The sequence below is a fragment of the Phalacrocorax aristotelis genome, chromosome Z (assembly GCF_949628215.1).
Source record: "Phalacrocorax aristotelis chromosome Z, bGulAri2.1, whole genome shotgun sequence".
NCBI lineage: Eukaryota > Metazoa > Chordata > Aves > Suliformes > Phalacrocoracidae > Phalacrocorax > Phalacrocorax aristotelis.
This window is the reverse complement of record NC_134311.1, coordinates 52,239,308-52,258,521: the sequence shown is the minus strand read 5'-3', so window position 1 is coordinate 52,258,521 and position 19,214 is coordinate 52,239,308. Positions and strand designations below refer to the sequence as shown.

The following is a 19,214-nucleotide window of genomic DNA, read 5'->3' as shown; positions in this document are numbered from 1 at the left end:
TGTGTTGCCCCACACGATGATGTCATCAATGTATTGAAGGTGTTCTGGAGCTTCTCCCTGTTGCAGTACAGTCTGAATCAGTCCCTGGCAAATGGTAGGGCTGTGTTTCCACCCCTGGGGCAGTCGATTCCAGGTGTACTGGACGCCCCTCCATGTGAAAGCAAACTGTGGCCTGCACTCTGCTGCCAGAGGGATTGAGAAGAATGCATTAGCAATATCAGTTGTGGCATACCACTTGGCTGCCTTTGACTCCAGTTCATACTGAAGTTCTAGCATGTCTGGCACAGCAGCACTCAACGGTGGAGTGACTTCATTCAGGCCACGATAGTCTACTGTTAGCCTCCACTCTCCATTAGACTTCCGCACTGGCCATATGGGACTGTTACAGGGTGAGTGGGTCTTAGTGATGACTCCTTGGCTCCTCAGTTGGTGAATGAGTTCATGGATGGGGATCAGAGAGTCTCTGTTGGTGCGATATTGCCGCCGGTGCACTGTTGTGGTGGCGATTGGCACCTGTTGTTGTTTGACCTTCAGCAACCCCACAACAGAAGGGTCCTTCGAGAGGCCAGGCAAGGTAGACAGCTGTTTGATTTCCTCCGTCTCCAAGGCAGCTACACCAAAAGCCCACCTGTACCCTTTTGGGTCCTTGAAATACCCTCTCCTGAGATAGTCTACGCCAAGGATGCACGGAGCCTCTGGGCCAGTCGTGATGGGGTGCTTTTGCCACTCATTCCCAGTTAGGCTCGCTTCGGCCTCCAATACAGTTAGCTCTTGGGATCCCCCTGTGGCTCCAGCAACGCTGATGGGTTCTGCCCCTATGTAGTTTGATGGCATTAAGGTGCACTGTGCGCCGGTGGCCACTAAGCTTTATACTTCTGTGGGGCTGTGCTGCCAGACCATTGGATCCACCCAGTCCAGTAAGCCCAGTTGTCCCTTTCCTCCACCTGGCTGGAGGCAGGGCCCCTCTAGTCCTGATCATGGCAGTCAGAACTCACTTCCTGTAAATGTGAATCAGGAGTTCCTCTATTACACTTAGAAATAAAATCAGCGCTTTTACTCCTCTGTCTGGGGACTTGCTCACTGGAAATTGGAGCAGCAGCTTTCCTGGAAGAGCCTCCCTGAGTGACTGTTCTTCCTTGCAGTTCACGCACTCATGCGTGTAGGGTCGAGGTAGGCTTGCCATCCCACCTCATCATGTCCTCTCCATGGTCACGCAGGTAGAACCATAGGGTGGCCCGTGGTGTGTAGCCCGTCCTTTGAGCCAAAGGACGCTTACTCCTAACACCTGAGACACTACTCTGTCGAGGTGGGGAGTAGGACGTATCTCCTTTGAGTTGCTGGACCTCCTGGGACAGCTTCTTCACAGCGGAGATGAGGGAGGAAGAGGCACATGCTTTGTAATTGCGGAGTCTGTCAATCACATCCCCACCGTTGGTGCCTTGTCCGTCTTTCCAGGCCAGTACTGCCAATGAGTTTACGTGGGACAATGCTGCGCTCCGTACAAACTTCCGCCGTGTGGGTTGTGTGCACTGGGCTTGATCTGGATCTTTGGGTGACTGTTGATCGTCCAGGTCACCATAAATCTCCTCGGGCACAGCTAGTTCCCTCAGGTACTGGCTGCCTTCCTGCATGATAGTACATTTTCCTGAGCGATATATAACATCTTCCTTGAAAGGGTACCTTTCTTTCACACTGGACAGGAGTCGCCTCCAGAGGCTGAGGGCTTGTGCCCCTTTTCCAATTGCTTTGTCAATACCCCATTCCCCAGAAAGGGGTCCCAGTTGTTTGGCTTCCTTCCCCTCTAATTCCAGGCTGCTGGCCTCGTTATCCCAGCATCAGAGCAGCCAGGTGACAATGTGCTCACCTAGGCGACGGCCCAAATCTTTTTGAATATCTCGCAGCTCACTCCAGGACCGGGATCGGGTTGTGTCCGTTTTGTTTATGAGCTCTTCCTCTTCCTCCCCTCATGATGACCCTGCTCTTCCATCATCTCTTTCTAAACGAGTTGGCTTTCGCTTCCAAGGTTTCTTCTGGTGTATAGGGGCAACTGATAGGACAAGAGGAAATGGCCTTAAGCTGCGCCAGGGGAAGTTTAGGTTGGACATTAGAAAAGACTTCTTTGCCAAAAGGGTTGTCAAACATTGGACAGGCTGCCCAGGGAAGTGGTTGAGTCTCCATCCCTGGAGGTATTTAAAAGAAGGGTAGAGGTGGTGCTTGAGGACATGGTTAGTGGTGGACTTGGCAGTGGTAGGTTAGCGGCTGGACTCGATGATCTTAAGGGCCTTTTCCAACCTTAACGATTCTGTGATTCTATGATACCGGCACGGGCTGGTTCTCTGGTTCAGCTGCAGTGCCTGTCGTGGGGGTTTGAGTAGCCGCAGTGGTTGTCCTGGAGGGTTGAGTGGCTGCAGTGCTTGTTGCTGGGGTTGGTATAGCCGCAGTGCCTGTCGTTTTGTCTTCAGATGCAGAGGCCTTCTCTTCCCCTTGCGGGCACTGAACAGTGTTGAGCAGGGCTCAGTAGGCGCGGGCCAAGCCCCGGCACGCTTTAGTGATTTGTTTTTCTCTGGAGTTGCTGGGATTAGCACGTACTTTCCCCAAATACTCTACGAGTTTTTCAGGACTGTGCACTTGTTCAGGGGTGAAGTTCCAAAACACTGGAGGTGCCCTCTACCCCAGGCATTTGCCCATACTATGCCACATACCCCTGCCACTCATCACTATCGAGCCTTGGGGCAGATCTCTGGGTGATGTTCTTAAACTGCTTGCTAACCTTAGACAAAAGTGAAATGGTATTCCTGAGAAATACCAGTGAAGTATATGAAGTACCCAAGGATGTTCAACATACCGAGAAGTTGTTGTAAGGGAGGAGGAGACATCATAGAAGAAGGTAGCAAAGGTGCCATCCTGTGTTTCCTTCGTAGGAAACCTCTCAGAGGAAGAGGTATAATTGCTAATTGTCTCCATGAGGTGGTACCCGAAGTACAGTAAGGGCTTGCATAGAAAACCCACATACCTGGTAAAGCTGAACGCCAGTGTTTGAATAACAGATCTCCTATGCCGAACATCACTAATCACTGCAGGGCACAGCAAACTACACAACCCAACAGCAATCTTTAACATATCCTGCAGAAATAAGAGCACAGTGAGGATCGGACGATATTCTCAACTAATACTGAGAACAGATGAGTCAATGCTGTGACCATCAGCTGTTGTTATCTGAAGCCCTTCGAGCCCCACGTTGGGCACCAAAAGAGACTGTGGTGGTTTAGCCCCAGCCAGCAACTCAGCCCCACACAGCTGCTCGCTCACTCCACCACCAGCAGGGTGGGGGAGAGAATCAGGAGGGTAAAAGTGAGAAAGCTCGTGGGTTGCGATAAGAACAGTTTAATAATTAAAATAAAACAATAATAATAGCAACAACAATAATAATATAACGAAAAGGAAAATAACGAGAGATTGATAGGCGACAGCCAGGGCGGGGACGGTGCGGGGGGGGAGGCGGCTGGGCGGGGAAGGGGGAATAAACCACCAAAACAAAGAACAAGTGCCGTAGCTGTTCGCCACCCGCCGACGCGGCAGCGCTAGCTCTTGGTTGTATCCGAGCTCAGCTGTGGAGACCATCTATAGTCGCTGCAGTTATAAGAGAAGGTGAGGGAGGCACCCTGCCCACTGAAATGTGAAAGATAATTTGGGATAATGTAACTAAATTTGAGAAAGAATTCCAGTGCTGGTGGTATCCAGTTAGCACTATTCTCACACTAAACCCAAAACCACAGCACTGTACCAGCTACAGTGAAGAAAACTAACTCTGTCCCAGCCAAAACCAGGACAGTATCCACCCCTTGTTCCGTACCGCTTACGTCACGCTCAGGTCCCACTCTATCCAGGAAAACCTTGTGAACCATCTCCCCCACCTCCCATCCGTTGATCTAATACACCGATGTAATTCCCTTAGTCTACAGACCACCAGCATAAAAATGTCCCTGAAATGTTCACAAATGTCTGCAAACTGTCCACTGAGTTCTTGTAGTCCGTGACTTTGGGCTTCATCTATCGTAACAGCCTTTCGGGGCAGGAGAGGTGCTGTGTGTGGTGTTGGATTGTTGCATGCTGAAGTCAGTCTGTGTTCCACCACCGCTGCACTTTGCTTGGTTTCATCAAAGTTCATTCTCTGTGGATTGGAAGATTTCTACTGTGATACGATTGATCTGGCGTATAGCCACCACAGAAGAGGTGACATACACTATCATATAGCAGTTAGCATCTTGCCATTCAGTTCGTTGCCTGTTTTCACCCAAAATCAAATCCCCTTGGGGTATACCTCATCACCCTGTCGTGGTTTAGCCGGCAGCTCAGCCCCACACAGTCGCTCGCTCACTTCCCCACCAGTAGATGGGGGAGAGAATCAGAAGGGTAACGCTCGTGGGTTGGGATAAGAACAGTTTAATAATTAAAATTACAAGAAACAACAACAGAAATGCAATGTAAAGGAGAACAACGAGAGGCGCAAAGCCCCAGGGGAGGGGGAAGGGAGGGGAGAAGGGGAACGAACCACCAAAACAAACCACACACGACGCAGCCGCTCACCACCCGACGCCGCGCCGCTCCCGAGCCGCAACTGCCCCCCGTTAATATACTGGTCATGGTGTCACATGGTATGGAATGAACATGCCACTGGCCAGTCGGGGTCAGCCGCCCCCACCATGGCCCCGCCCCTCCCAGCCCCCCCCGCCACGCGGCACAGCGCGGGAAGCTGGAAAGGTCGCCGACCCCCACAGTGAGGAGAATTAACCCCTTTCTCAGCCAAAACCAGCACATTCTCCACCCCTTATTCCATACCATTTACACCATGCCTGTGTCCCATACGATGCAATACAACCGTACCAACCACCACCCCTCCCCTTCCCGTCCTTTAACATAATACACAGACATCATTCCCTTAGTTCATGGACCTTCCCTGTAAAATGTCCATTAAAACGTCCATTGAGTTCACCCAGTCCATGGCTCTGGGCTCCATGCGCCGTATCAGTCTTTCAGGGTGAGAGAGGTGGTGAGTGTGGCGTTGGGTTGCTGCATGCCGAGTCAGTCATCGTTCCATCACTGCTGCACGGCTTGTTTCAGAGTTTATCTTCCATGGGTTGGGAGGCTCGTACTCTGATATCATTGATACAACACAGAGCTGACACACAATATTATATAGCAGTTTGCATTGTGCCGTTCAGTTCATTGACTGTTTTCGCCCAAAATCAAATCTCCTTGAGGCACACATCTGATTTCTCCATCCTCCCGCATCACCCACCAAGTGCACCCAAGTCCTCGAGCAAAAGCAATCCCACAGATGGGTTTGCCTTTGCCGGAGGCAGGAAGAACCCAGACTGTTTTGCCCAGCATACTTTTTGCGTGCGCTACAGGGACTCTGTCCCCTTCCACAGTATGTAGGATTTCTGACTGGGCAGGGCCAGCTCGATTGGCAGGTCCCCTCGTGTTGACTAACCAGGTGGCTTTTGCTAAACGTGTATCCCAGTGCTTGAATGTCCCACCCCCCGTTGCTCTCAGTGTAGTTTTTAACAGTCCATTGTACCGTTCAATTTTCCCAGAGGCTGGTGCGTGATAGGGGATGTGATACACCCACTCAATGCCGTGCTCTTTGGCCCAGGTGTCTAAGAGGTTATTTTGGAAGTGAGTCCCATTGTCTGACTCAATTCTCTCTGGGGTGCCGTGTTGCCACAGGACTTGTTTTTTGAGACCCAGGATAGTGTTCCGGGCAGTGGCGTGGGGGACAGGATATGTTTCCAGCCAGCCAGTCGTTGTTTCTACCAGTGTAAGCACATGGCGCTTGCCTTGGCGGGTCTGTGGGAGTGTGCTATAGTCAATCTGCCAGGCCTCCCCATACTTATATTTCAGCCATCGTGCCCCATACCACAGAGGCTTTACCCACTTTGCTGGCTTGATTGCAGCGCGTGTTTCACATTCGTGGATAACCTGCGCAATAGCATCCATGGTCAAGTCCCCCCTTCGATCACGAGCCCACTTGTATGTTGCATCTCTCCCTTGATGGCCTGAGGTGTCATGGGCCCACCAAGCTGGAATTAATTCACTCTTATGCTGCCAGTCCAGACCCACCCGAGCCACCTCAGTCTTAGCAGCCTGATCTGCCTGCTGGTTGTTCCGATGTTCATCAGTGGCCCGACTCTTGGGGACGTGAGCATCCACATGACGTACTTTCACAACCAGGTTCTCTACCCGGGCAGCAATATCTTGCCACAGTGCGGCAGCCCCGGTGGGTTTGTGCCTCTGCGCTGCCAGTTGCTCTGCTTCCACTGCTGTAACCCCCCGCACAGGGCACTTGCCACCATCCGTGAGTCAGTATGGAGATAGAGCACTGGCCACTTTTCCCGTTCAGCGATGTCTACGGCCAGCTGGACAGCCTTTAGCTCTGCAAACTGGCTCGATTCACCTTCCCCTTCAGCAGTTTCTGCTACTTGTTGTGTAGGAGTCCACAGAGCAGCCTTCCATCTCCAATGCTTTCCCACAAGGCGACAGGACCCATCAGTGAACAGGGCATACTGCTTTTCATCTTCTGACAGTTTGTTATAGAGTGGGGCTTCTTCAGCACGTGTCACCTCCTCCTCTGGTGATAATCCAAAATCTTTGCCTTCTGGCCAATCCATAATCACTTCCAAGATTCCTCTGCGACCGGGGTTTCCTACTCGAGCCCACTGGGTGATCAGTGCAACCCATTTACTCCACGTAGCATCAGTTGCATGGTGTGTAGAGGGGACGTTTCCTTTGAACATCCAGCCCAGCACTGGCAGTCGGGGTGCCAGGAGCAACTGTGCCTCAGTACCAACCGCTTCTGAAGCAGCTCAAACCCCTTCATGTGCTGCCAATATCTCTTTTTCAGTTGGAGTATAGCGGGCTTCGGACCCTCTGTATCCCCGACTCCAAAACCCTAGGGGTCGACCTCAGGTCTCCCCACGTGCTCTCTGCCAGAGGCTCCAGGTCGGGCCATTCTCCCCGGCTGCAGTGTAGAGCACATTTTTTACATCTTGTCCTGCCCGGACTGGCCCAAGAGCTACTGCATGAACTATTTCTCGTTTAATCTGTTCAAAGGCTTGTCGTTGCTCAGGGCCCCATTTGAAATCATTCTTTTTCCGGGTCACTTGATAGAGAGGGCTTACGATCAAACTGTAATTTGGAATATGCATTCTCCAAAGACCCACAACGCCCAAGAAAGCTTGTGTTTCCTTTTTGCTAGTTGGTGGAGACATGTCTGCTATTTTGTTGGATCACATCCATTGGGATCTGACAATGTCCATCTTGCCATTTGATTCCTAAGAACTGGATCTCTTGTTCGGGTCCCTTCACCTTACTTTGTTTTATGGCAAAACCAGCTTTCAGAAGGATTTGGACTATTGTCTTCCCTTTCTCAAAAACTACTTCCGCTGTGTTGCCCCACACGATGATGTCATCAATGTATTGAAGGTGTTCTGGAGCTTCTCCCTGTTGCAGTACAGTCTGAATCAGTCCATGGCAAATGGTAGGGCTGTGTTTCCACCCCTGGGGCAGTCGATTCCAGGTGTACTGGACACCCCTCCATGTGAAAGCAAACTGTGGCCTGCACTCTGCTGCCAGAGGGATTGAGAAGAATGCATTAGCAATATCAGTTGTGGCATACCACTTGGCTGCCTTTGACTCCAGTTCATACTGAAGTTCTAGCATGTCTGGCACAGCAGCAAACGGTGGAGTGACTTCATTCAGGCCACGATAGTCTACTGTTAGCCTCCACTCTCCATTAGACTTCCGCACTGGCCATATGGGACTGTTACAGGGTGAGTGGGTCTTAGTGATGACTCCTTGGCTCCTCAGTTGGTGAATGAGTTCATGGATGGGGATCAGAGAGTCTCTGTTGGTGCGATATTGCCGCCGGTGCACTGTTGTGGTGGCGATTGGCACCTGTTGTTGTTTGACCTTCAGCAACCCCACAACAGAAGGGTCCTTCGAGAGGCCAGGCAAGGTAGACAGCTGTTTGATTTCCTCCGTCTCCAAGGCAGCTACACCAAAAGCCCACCTGTACCCTTTTGGGTCCTTGAAATACCCTCTCCTGAGATAGTCTACGCCAAGGATGCACGGAGCCTCTGGGCCAGTCGTGATGGGGTGCTTTTGCCACTCATTCCCAGTTAGGCTCGCTTCGGCCTCCAATACAGTTAGCTCTTGGGATCCCCCTGTGGCTCCAGCAACGCTGATGGGTTCTGCCCCTATGTAGTTTGATGGCATTAAGGTGCACTGTGCGCTGGTGGCCACTAAGCTTTATACTTCTGTGGGGCTGTGCTGCCAGACCATTGGATCCACCCAGTCCAGTAAGCCCAGTTGTCCCTTTCCTCCACCTGGCTGGAGGCAGGGCCCCTCTAGTCCTGATCATGGCAGTCAGAACTCACTTCCTGTAAATGTGAATCAGGAGTTCCTCTATTACACTTAGAAATAAAATCAGCGCTTTTACTCCTCTGTCTGGGGACTTGCTCACTGGAAATTGGAGCAGCAGCTTTCCTGGAAGAGCCTCCCTGAGTGACTGTTCTTCCTTGCAGTTCACGCACTCGTGCGTGTAGGGTCGAGGTAGGCTTGCCATCCCACCTCATCGTGTCCTCTCCATGGTCACGCAGGTAGAACCATAGGGTGGCCCGTGGTGTGTAGCCCGTCCTTTGAGCCAAAGGACGCTTACTCCTAACACCTGAGACACTACTCTGTCGAGGTGGGGAGTAGGACGTATCTCCTTTGAGTTGCTGGACCTCCTGGGACAGCTTCTTCACAGCGGAGATGAGGGAGGAAGAGGCACATGCTTTGTAATTGCGGAGTCTGTCAATCACATCCCCACCGTTGGTGCCTTGTCCGTCTTTCCAGGCCAGTACCGCCAATGAGTTTACGTGGGACAATGCTGCGCTCCGTACAAACTTCCGCCGTGTGGGTTGTGTGCACTGGGCTTGATCTGGATCTTTGGGTGACTGTTGATCGTCCAGGTCACCATAAATCTCCTCGGGCACAGCTAGTTCCCTCAGGTACTGGCTACCTTCCTGCATGATAGTACATTTTCCTGAGCGATATATAACATCTTCCTTGAAAGGGTACCTTTCTTTCACACTGGACAGGAGTCGCCTCCAGAGGCTGAGGGCTTGTGCCCCTTTTCCAATTGCTTTGTCAATACCCCATTCCCCAGAAAGGGGTCCCAGTTGTTTGGCTTCCTTCCCCTCTAATTCCAGGCTGCTGGCCTCGTTATCCCAGCATCAGAGCAGCCAGGTGACAATGTGCTCACCTAGGCGACGGCCCAAATCTTTTTGAATATCTCGCAGCTCACTCCAGGACCGGGATCGGGTTGTGTCCGTTTTGTTTATGAGCTCTTCCTCTTCCTCCCCTCATGATGACCCTGCTCTTCCATCATCTCTTTCTAAACGAGTTGGCTTTCGCTTCCAAGGTTTCTTCTGGTGTATAGGGGCAACTGATAGGACAAGAGGAAATGGCCTTAAGCTGCGCCAGGGGAAGTTTAGGTTGGACATTAGAAAAGACTTCTTTGCCAAAAGGGTTGTCAAACATTGGACAGGCTGCCCAGGGAAGTGGTTGAGTCTCCATCCCTGGAGGTATTTAAAAGAAGGGTAGAGGTGGTGCTTGAGGACATGGTTAGTGGTGGACTTGGCAGTGGTAGGTTAGCGGCTGGACTCGATGATCTTAAGGGCCTTTTCCAACCTTAACGATTCTGTGATGCTATGATACCGGCACGGGCTGGTTCTCTGGTTCAGCTGCAGTGCCTGTCGTGGGGGTTTGAGTAGCCGCAGTGGTTGTCCTGGAGGGTTGAGTGGCTGCAGTGCTTGTTGCTGGGGTTGGTATAGCCGCAGTGCCTGTCGTTTTGTCTTCAGATGCAGAGGCCTTCTCTTCCCCTTGCGGGCACTGAACAGTGTTGAGCAGGGCTCGGTAGGCGCGGGCCAAGCCCCGGCACGCTTTAGGGATTTGTTTTTCTCTGGAGTTGCTGGGATTAGCACGTACTTTCCCCAAATACTCTACGAGTTTTTCAGGACTGTGCACTTGTTCAGGGGTGAAGTTCCAAAACACTGGAGGTGCCCTCTACCCCAGGCATTTGCCCATACTATGCCACATACCCCTGCCACTCATCACTATCGAGCCTTGGGGCAGATCTCTGGGTGATGTTCTTAAACTGCTTGCTAACCTTAGACAAAAGTGAAATGGTATTCCTGAGAAATACCAGTGAAGTATATGAAGTACCCAAGGATGTTCAACATACCGAGAAGTTGTTGTAAGGGAGGAGGAGACATCATAGAAGAAGGTAGCAAAGGTGCCATCCTGTGTTTCCTTCGTAGGAAACCTCTCAGAGGAAGAGGTATAATTGCTAATTGTCTCCATGAGGTGGTACCCGAAGTACAGTAAGGGCTTGCATAGAAAACCCACATACCTGGTAAAGCTGAACGCCAGTGTTTGAATAACAGATCTCCTATGCAGAACATCACTAATCACTGCAGGGCACAGCAAGCTACACAACCCAACAGCAGTCTTTAACATATCCTGCAGAAATAAGAGCACAGTGAGGATCGGACGATATTCTCAACTAATACTGAGAACAGATGAGTCAATGCTGTGACCATCAGCTGTTGTTATCTGAAGCCCTTCGAGCCCCACGTTGGGCACCAAAAGAGACTGTGGTGGTTTAGCCCCAGCCAGCAACTCAGCCCCACACAGCTGCTCGCTCACTCCACCACCAGCAGGGTGGGGGAGAGAATCAGGAGGGTAAAAGTGAGAAAGCTCGTGGGTTGCGATAAGAACAGTTTAATAATTAAAATAAAACAATAATAATAGCAACAACAATAATAATATAACGAAAAGGAAAATAACGAGAGATTGATAGGCGACAGCCAGGGCGGGGACGGTGCGGGGGGGGAGGCGGCTGGGCGGGGAAGGGGGAATAAACCACCAAAACAAAGAACAAGTGCCGTAGCTGTTTGCCACCCGCCGACGCGGCAGCGCTAGCTCTTGGTTGTATCCGAGCTCAGCTGTGGAGACCATCTATAGTCGCTGCAGTTATAAGAGAAGGTGAGGGAGGCACCCTGCCCACTGAAATGTGAAAGATAATTTGGGATAATGCAACTAAATTTGAGAAAGAATTCCAGTGCTGGTGGTATCCAGTTAGCACTATTCTCACACTAAACCCAAAACCACAGCACTGTACCAGCTACAGTGAAGAAAACTAACTCTGTCCCAGCCAAAACCAGGACAGTATCCACCCCTTGTTCCGTACCGCTTACGTCACGCTCAGGTCCCACTCTACCCAGGAAAACCTCGTGAACCATCTCCCCCACCTCCCATCCGTTGATCTAATACACCGATGTAATTCCCTTAGTCTACAGACCACCAGCATAAAAATGTCCCTGAAATGTTCACAAATGTCTGCAAACTGTCCACTGAGTTCTTGTAGTCCGTGACTTTGGGCTTCATCTATCGTAACAGCCTTTCGGGGCAGGAGAGGTGCTGTGTGTGGTGTTGGATTGTTGCATGCTGAAGTCAGTCTGTGTTCCACCACCGCTGCACTTTGCTTGGTTTCATCAAAGTTCATTCTCTGTGGATTGGAAGATTTCTACTGTGATACGATTGATCTGGCGTATAGCCACCACAGAAGAGGTGACATACACTATCATATAGCAGTTAGCATCTTGCCATTCAGTTCGTTGCCTGTTTTCACCCAAAATCAAATCCCCTTGGGGTATACCTCATCACCCTGTCGTGGTTTAGCCGGCAGCTCAGCCCCACACAGTCGCTCGCTCACTTCCCCACCAGTAGATGGGGGAGAGAATCAGAAGGGTAACGCTCGTGGGTTGGGATAAGAACAGTTTAATAATTAAAATTAAAAGAAACAACAACAGAAATGCAACGTAAAGGAGAACAACGAGAGGCACAAAGCCCCAGGGGAGGGGGAAGGGAGGGGAGAAGGGGAACGAACCACCGAAACAAACCACACACGACGCAGCCGCTCACCACCCGACGCCGCGCCGCTCCCGAGCCGCAACTGCCCCCCGTTAATATACTGGTCATGGTGTCACATGGTATGGAATGAACATGCCACTGGCCAGTCGGGGTCAGCCGCCCCCACCATGGCCCCGCCCCTCCCAGCCCCCCCCGCCACGCGGCACAGCGCGGGAAGCTGGAAAGGTCGCCGACCCCCACAGTGAGGAGAATTAACCCCTTTCTCAGCCAAAACCAGCACATTCTCCACCCCTTATTCCATACCATTTACACCATGCCCGTGTCCCATACGATGCAATACAACCGTACCAACCACCACCCCTCCCCTTCCCGTCCTTTAACATAATACACAGACATCATTCCCTTAGTTCATGGACCTTCCCTGTAAAATGTCCATTAAAACGTCCATTGAGTTCACCCAGTCCATGGCTCTGGGCTCCATGCACCGTATCAGTCTTTCAGGGTGAGAGAGGTGGTGAGTGTGGCGTTGGGTTGCTGCATGCCGAGTCAGTCATCGTTCCATCACTGCTGCATGGCTTGTTTCAGAGTTTATCTTCCATGGGTTGGGAGGCTCGTACTCTGATATCATTGATACAACACAGAGCTGACACACAATATTATATAGCAGTTTGCATTGTGCCGTTCAGTTCATTGACTGTTTTCGCCCAAAATCAAATCTCCTTGAGGCACACATCTGATTTCTCCATCCTCCCGCATCACCCACCAAGTGCACCCAAGTCCTCGAGCAAAAGCAATCCCACAGATGGGTTTGCCTTTGCCGGAGGCAGGAAGAACCCAGACTGTTTTGCCCAGCATACTTTTTGCGTGCGCTACAGGGACTCTGTCCCCTTCCACAGTATGTAGGATTTCTGACTGGGCAGGGCCAGCTCGATTGGCAGGTCCCCTCGTGTTGACTAACCAGGTGGCTTTTGCTAAACGTGTATCCCAGTGCTTGAATGTCCCACCCCCCGTTGCTCTCAGTGTAGTTTTTAACAGTCCATTGTACCGTTCAATTTTCCCAGAGGCTGGTGCGTGATAGGGGATGTGATACACCCACTCAATGCCGTGCTCTTTGGCCCAGGTGTCTAAGAGGTTATTTTGGAAGTGAGTCCCATTGTCTGACTCAATTCTCTCTGGGGTGCCGTGTCGCCACAGGACTTGTTTTTTGAGACCCAGGATAGTGTTCCGGGCAGTGGCGTGGGGGACAGGATATGTTTCCAGCCAGCCAGTTGTTGTTTCTACCACTGTAAGCACATGGCGCTTGCCTTGGCGGGTCTGTGGGAGTGTGCTATAGTCAATCTGCCAGGCCTCCCCATACTTATACTTCAGCCATCGTGCCCCATACCACAGAGGCTTTACCCGCTTTGCTGGCTTGATTGCAGCGCGTGTTTCACATTCGTGGATAACCTGCGCAGTAGCATCCATGGTCAAGTCCCCCCTTCGATCACGAGCCCACTTGTATGTTGCATCTCTCCCTTGATGGCCTGAGGTGTCATGGGCCCACCAAGCTGGAATTAATTCACTCTTATGCTGCCAGTCCAGACCCACCCGAGCCACCTCAGTCTTAGCAGCCTGATCTGCCTGCTGGTTGTTCCGATGTTCATCAGTGGCCCGACTCTCGGGGACGTGAGCATCCACATGACGTACTTTCACAACCAGGTTCTCTACCCGGGCAGCAATATCTTGCCACAGTGCGGCAGCCCCGGTGGGCTTGTGCCTCTGCGCTGCCAGTTGCTCTGCTTCCACTGCTGTAACCCCCTGCACAGGGCACTTGCCACCATCCGTGAGTCAGTATGGAGATAGAGCACTGGCTACTTTTCCCGTTCAGCGATGTCTACGGCCAGCTGGACAGCCTTTAGCTCTGCAAACTGGCTCGATTCACCTTCCCCTTCAGCAGTTTCTGCTACTTGTTGTGTAGGAGTCCACAGAGCAGCCTTCCGTCTCCAATGCTTTCCCACAAGGCGACAGGACCCATCAGTGAACAGGGCATACTGCTTTTCATCTTCTGACAGTTTGTTATAGAGTGGGGCTTCTTCAGCACGTGTCACCTCCTCCTCTGGTGATAATCCAAAATCTTTGCCTTCTGGCCAATCCATAATCACTTCCAAGATTCCTCTGCGACCGGGGTTTCCTACTCGAGCCCACTGGGTGATCAGTGCAACCCATTTACTCCACGTAGCATCAGTTGCATGGTGTGTAGAGGGGACGTTTCCTTTGAACATCCAGCCCAGCACTGGCAGTCGGGGTGCCAGGAGCAACTGTGCCTCAGTACCAACCGCTTCTGAAGCAGCTCAAACCCCTTCATGTGCTGCCAATATCTCTTTTTCAGTTGGAGTATAGCGGGCTTCGGACCCTCTGTATCCCCGACTCCAAAACCCTAGGGGTCGACCTCAGGTCTCCCCACGTGCTCTCTGCCAGAGGCTCCAGGTCGGGCCATTCTCCCCGGCTGCAGTGTAGAGCACATTTTTTACATCTTGTCCTGCCCGGACTGGCCCAAGAGCTACTGCATGAACTATTTCTCGTTTAATCTGTTCAAAGGCTTGTCGTTGCTCAGGGCCCCATTTGAAATCATTCTTTTTCCGGGTCACTTGATAGAGAGGGCTTACGATCAAACTGTAATTTGGAATATGCATTCTCCAAAGACCCACAACGCCCAAGAAAGCTTGTGTTTCCTTTTTGCTAGTTGGTGGAGACATGTCTGCTATTTTGTTGGATCACATCCATTGGGATCTGACAATGTCCATCTTGCCATTTGATTCCTAAGAACTGGATCTCTTGTTCGGGTCCCTTCACCTTACTTTGTTTTATGGCAAAACCAGCTTTCAGAAGGATTTGGACTATTGTCTTCCCTTTCTCAAAAACTACTTCCGCTGTGTTGCCCCACACGATGATGTCATCAATGTATTGAAGGTGTTCTGGAGCTTCTCCCTGTTGCAGTACAGTCTGAATCAGTCCATGGCAAATGGTAGGGCTGTGTTTCCACCCCTGGGGCAGTCGATTCCAGGTGTACTGGACACCCCTCCATGTGAAAGCAAACTGTGGCCTGCACTCTGCTGCCAGAGGGATTGAGAAGAATGCATTAGCAATATCAGTTGTGGCATACCACTTGGCTGCCTTTGACTCCAGTTCATACTGAAGTTCTAGCATGTCTGGCACAGCAGCACTCAACGGTGGAGTGACTTCATTCAGGCCACGATAGTCTACTGTTAGCCTCCACTCTCCATTAGACTTCCGCACTGGCCATATGGGACTGTTACAGGGTGAGTGGGTCTTAGTGATGACTCCTTGGCTCCTCAGTTGGTGAATGAGTTCATGGATGGGGATCAGAGAGTCTCTGTTGGTGCGATATTGCCGCCGGTGCACTGTTGTGGTGGCGATTGGCACCTGTTGTTGTTTGACCTTCAGCAACCCCACAACAGAAGGGTCCTTCGAGAGGCCAGGCAAGGTAGACAGCTGTTTGATTTCCTCCGTCTCCAAGGCAGCTACACCAAAAGCCCACCTGTACCCTTTTGGGTCCTTGAAATACCCTCTCCTGAGATAGTCTACGCCAAGGATGCACGGAGCCTCTGGGCCAGTCGTGATGGGGTGCTTTTGCCACTCATTCCCAGTTAGGCTCGCTTCGGCCTCCAATACAGTTAGCTCTTGGGATCCCCCTGTGGCTCCAGCAACGCTGATGGGTTCTGCCCCTATGTAGTTTGATGGCATTAAGGTGCACTGTGCGCCGGTGGCCACTAAGCTTTATACTTCTGTGGGGCTGTGCTGCCAGACCATTGGATCCACCCAGTCCAGTAAGCCCAGTTGTCCCTTTCCTCCACCTGGCTGGAGGCAGGGCCCCTCTAGTCCTGATCATGGCAGTCAGAACTCACTTCCTGTAAATGTGAATCAGGAGTTCCTCTATTACACTTAGAAATAAAATCAGCGCTTTTACTCCTCTGTCTGGGGACTTGCTCACTGGAAATTGGAGCAGCAGCTTTCCTGGAAGAGCCTCCCTGAGTGACTGTTCTTCCTTGCAGTTCACGCACTCGTGCGTGTAGGGTCGAGGTAGGCTTGCCATCCCACCTCATCGTGTCCTCTCCATGGTCACGCAGGTAGAACCATAGGGTGGCCCGTGGTGTGTAGCCCGTCCTTTGAGCCAAAGGACGCTTACTCCTAACACCTGAGACACTACTCTGTCGAGGTGGGGAGTAGGACGTATCTCCTTTGAGTTGCTGGACCTCCTGGGACAGCTTCTTCACAGCGGAGATGAGGGAGGAAGAGGCACATGCTTTGTAATTGCGGAGTCTGTCAATCACATCCCCACCGTTGGTGCCTTGTCCGTCTTTCCAGGCCAGTACCGCCAATGAGTTTACGTGGGACAATGCTGCGCTCCGTACAAACTTCCGCCGTGTGGGTTGTGTGCACTGGGCTTGATCTGGATCTTTGGGTGACTGTTGATCGTCCAGGTCACCATAAATCTCCTCGGGCACAGCTAGTTCCCTCAGGTACTGGCTGCCTTCCTGCATGATAGTACATTTTCCTGAGCGATATATAACATCTTCCTTGAAAGGGTACCTTTCTTTCACACTGGACAGGAGTCGCCTCCAGAGGCTGAGGGCTTGTGCCCCTTTTCCAATTGCTTTGTCAATACCCCATTCCCCAGAAAGGGGTCCCAGTTGTTTGGCTTCCTTCCCCTCTAATTCCAGGCTGCTGGCCTCGTTATCCCAGCATCAGAGCAGCCAGGTGACAATGTGCTCACCTAGGCGACGGCCCAAATCTTTTTGAATATCTCGCAGCTCACTCCAGGACCGGGATCGGGTTGTGTCCGTTTTGTTTATGAGCTCTTCCTCTTCCTCCCCTCATGATGACCCTGCTCTTCCATCATCTCTTTCTAAACGAGTTGGCTTTCGCTTCCAAGGTTTCTTCTGGTGTATAGGGGCAACTGATAGGACAAGAGGAAATGGCCTTAAGCTGCGCCAGGGGAAGTTTAGGTTGGACATTAGAAAAGACTTCTTTGCCAAAAGGGTTGTCAAACATTGGACAGGCTGCCCAGGGAAGTGGTTGAGTCTCCATCCCTGGAGGTATTTAAAAGAAGGGTAGAGGTGGTGCTTGAGGACATGGTTAGTGGTGGACTTGGCAGTGGTAGGTTAGCGGCTGGACTCGATGATCTTAAGGGCCTTTTCCAACCTTAACGATTCTGTGATGCTATGATACCGGCACGGGCTGGTTCTCTGGTTCAGCTGCAGTGCCTGTCGTGGGGGTTTGAGTAGCCGCAGTGGTTGTCCTGGAGGGTTGAGTGGCTGCAGTGCTTGTTGCTGGGGTTGGTATAGCCGCAGTGCCTGTCGTTTTGTCTTCAGATGCAGAGGCCTTCTCTTCCCCTTGCGGGCACTGAACAGTGTTGAGCAGGGCTCGGTAGGCGCGGGCCAAGCCCCGGCACGCTTTAGGGATTTGTTTTTCTCTGGAGTTGCTGGGATTAGCACGTACTTTCCCCAAATACTCTACGAGTTTTTCAGGACTGTGCACTTGTTCAGGGGTGAAGTTCCAAAACACTGGAGGTGCCCTCTACCCCAGGCATTTGCCCATACTATGCCACATACCCCTGCCACTCATCACTATCGAGCCTTGGGGCAGATCTCTGGGTGATGTTCTTAAACTGCTTGCTAACCTTAGACAAAAGTGAAATGGTATTCCTGAGAAATACCAGTGAAGTATATGAAGTACCCAAGGATGTTCAACATACCGAGAAGTTGTTGTAAGGGAGGAGGAGACATCATAGAAGAAGGTAGCAAAGGTGCCATCCTGTGTTTCCTTCGTAGGAAACCTCTCAGAGGAAGAGGTATAATTGCTAATTGTCTCCATGAGGTGGTACCCGAAGTACAGTAAGGGCTTGCATAGAAAACCCACATACCTGGTAAAGCTGAACGCCAGTGTTTGAATAACAGATCTCCTATGCAGAACATCACTAATCACTGCAGGGCACAGCAAGCTACACAACCCAACAGCAGTCTTTAACATATCCTGCAGAAATAAGAGCACAGTGAGGATCGGACGATATTCTCAACTAATACTGAGAACAGATGAGTCAATGCTGTGACCATCAGCTGTTGTTATCTGAAGCCCTTCGAGCCCCACGTTGGGCACCAAAAGAGACTGTGGTGGTTTAGCCCCAGCCAGCAACTCAGCCCCACACAGCTGCTCGCTCACTCCACCACCAGCAGGGTGGGGGAGAGAATCAGGAGGGTAAAAGTGAGAAAGCTCGTGGGTTGCGATAAGAACAGTTTAATAATTAAAATAAAACAATAATAATAGCAACAACAATAATAATATAACGAAAAGGAAAATAACGAGAGATTGATAGGCGACAGCCAGGGCGGGGACGGTGCGGGGGGGGAGGCGGCTGGGCGGGGAAGGGGGAATAAACCACCAAAACAAAGAACAAGTGCCGTAGCTGTTCGCCACCCGCCGACGCGGCAGCGCTAGCTCTTGGTTGTATCCGAGCTCAGCTGTGGAGACCATCTATAGTCGCTGCAGTTATAAGAGAAGGTGAGGGAGGCACCCTGCCCACTGAAATGTGAAAGATAATTTGGGATAATGCAACTAAATTTGAGAAAGAATTCCAGTGCTGGTGGTATCCAGTTAGCACTATTCTCACACTAAACCCAAAACCACAGCACTGTACCAGCTACAGTGAAGAAAACTAACTCTGTCCCAGCCAAAACCAGGACAGTATCCACCCCTTGTTCCGTACCACTTACGTCACGCTCAGGTCCCACTCTACCCAGGAAAACCTCGTGAACCATCTCCCCCACCTCCCATCCGTTGATCTAATACACCGATGTAATTCCCTTAGTCTACAGACCACCAGCATAAAAATGTCCCTGAAATGTTCACAAATGTCTGCAAACTGTCCACTGAGTTCTTGTAGTCCGTGACTTTGGGCTTCATCTATCGTAACAGCCTTTCGGGGCAGGAGAGGTGCTGTGTGTGGTGTTGGATTGTTGCATGCTGAAGTCAGTCTGTGTTCCACCACCGCTGCACTTTGCTTGGTTTCATCAAAGTTCATTCTCTGTGGATTGGAAGATTTCTACTGTGATACGATTGATCTGGCGTATAGCCACCACAGAAGAGGTGACATACACTATCATATAGCAGTTAGCATCTTGCCATTCAGTTCGTTGCCTGTTTTCACCCAAAATCAAATCCCCTTGGGGTATACCTCA

General features: G+C 51.2%; 1 long non-coding RNA gene across 2 annotated transcripts in view; it reads left to right on the top strand.

Moving 5' to 3' along the window:
• Positions 1 to 19,214, top strand: part of LOC142050444 (uncharacterized) — an 89,475-nt gene that overhangs the window by 29,907 nt on the left and 40,354 nt on the right. The window lies entirely within an intron of this gene.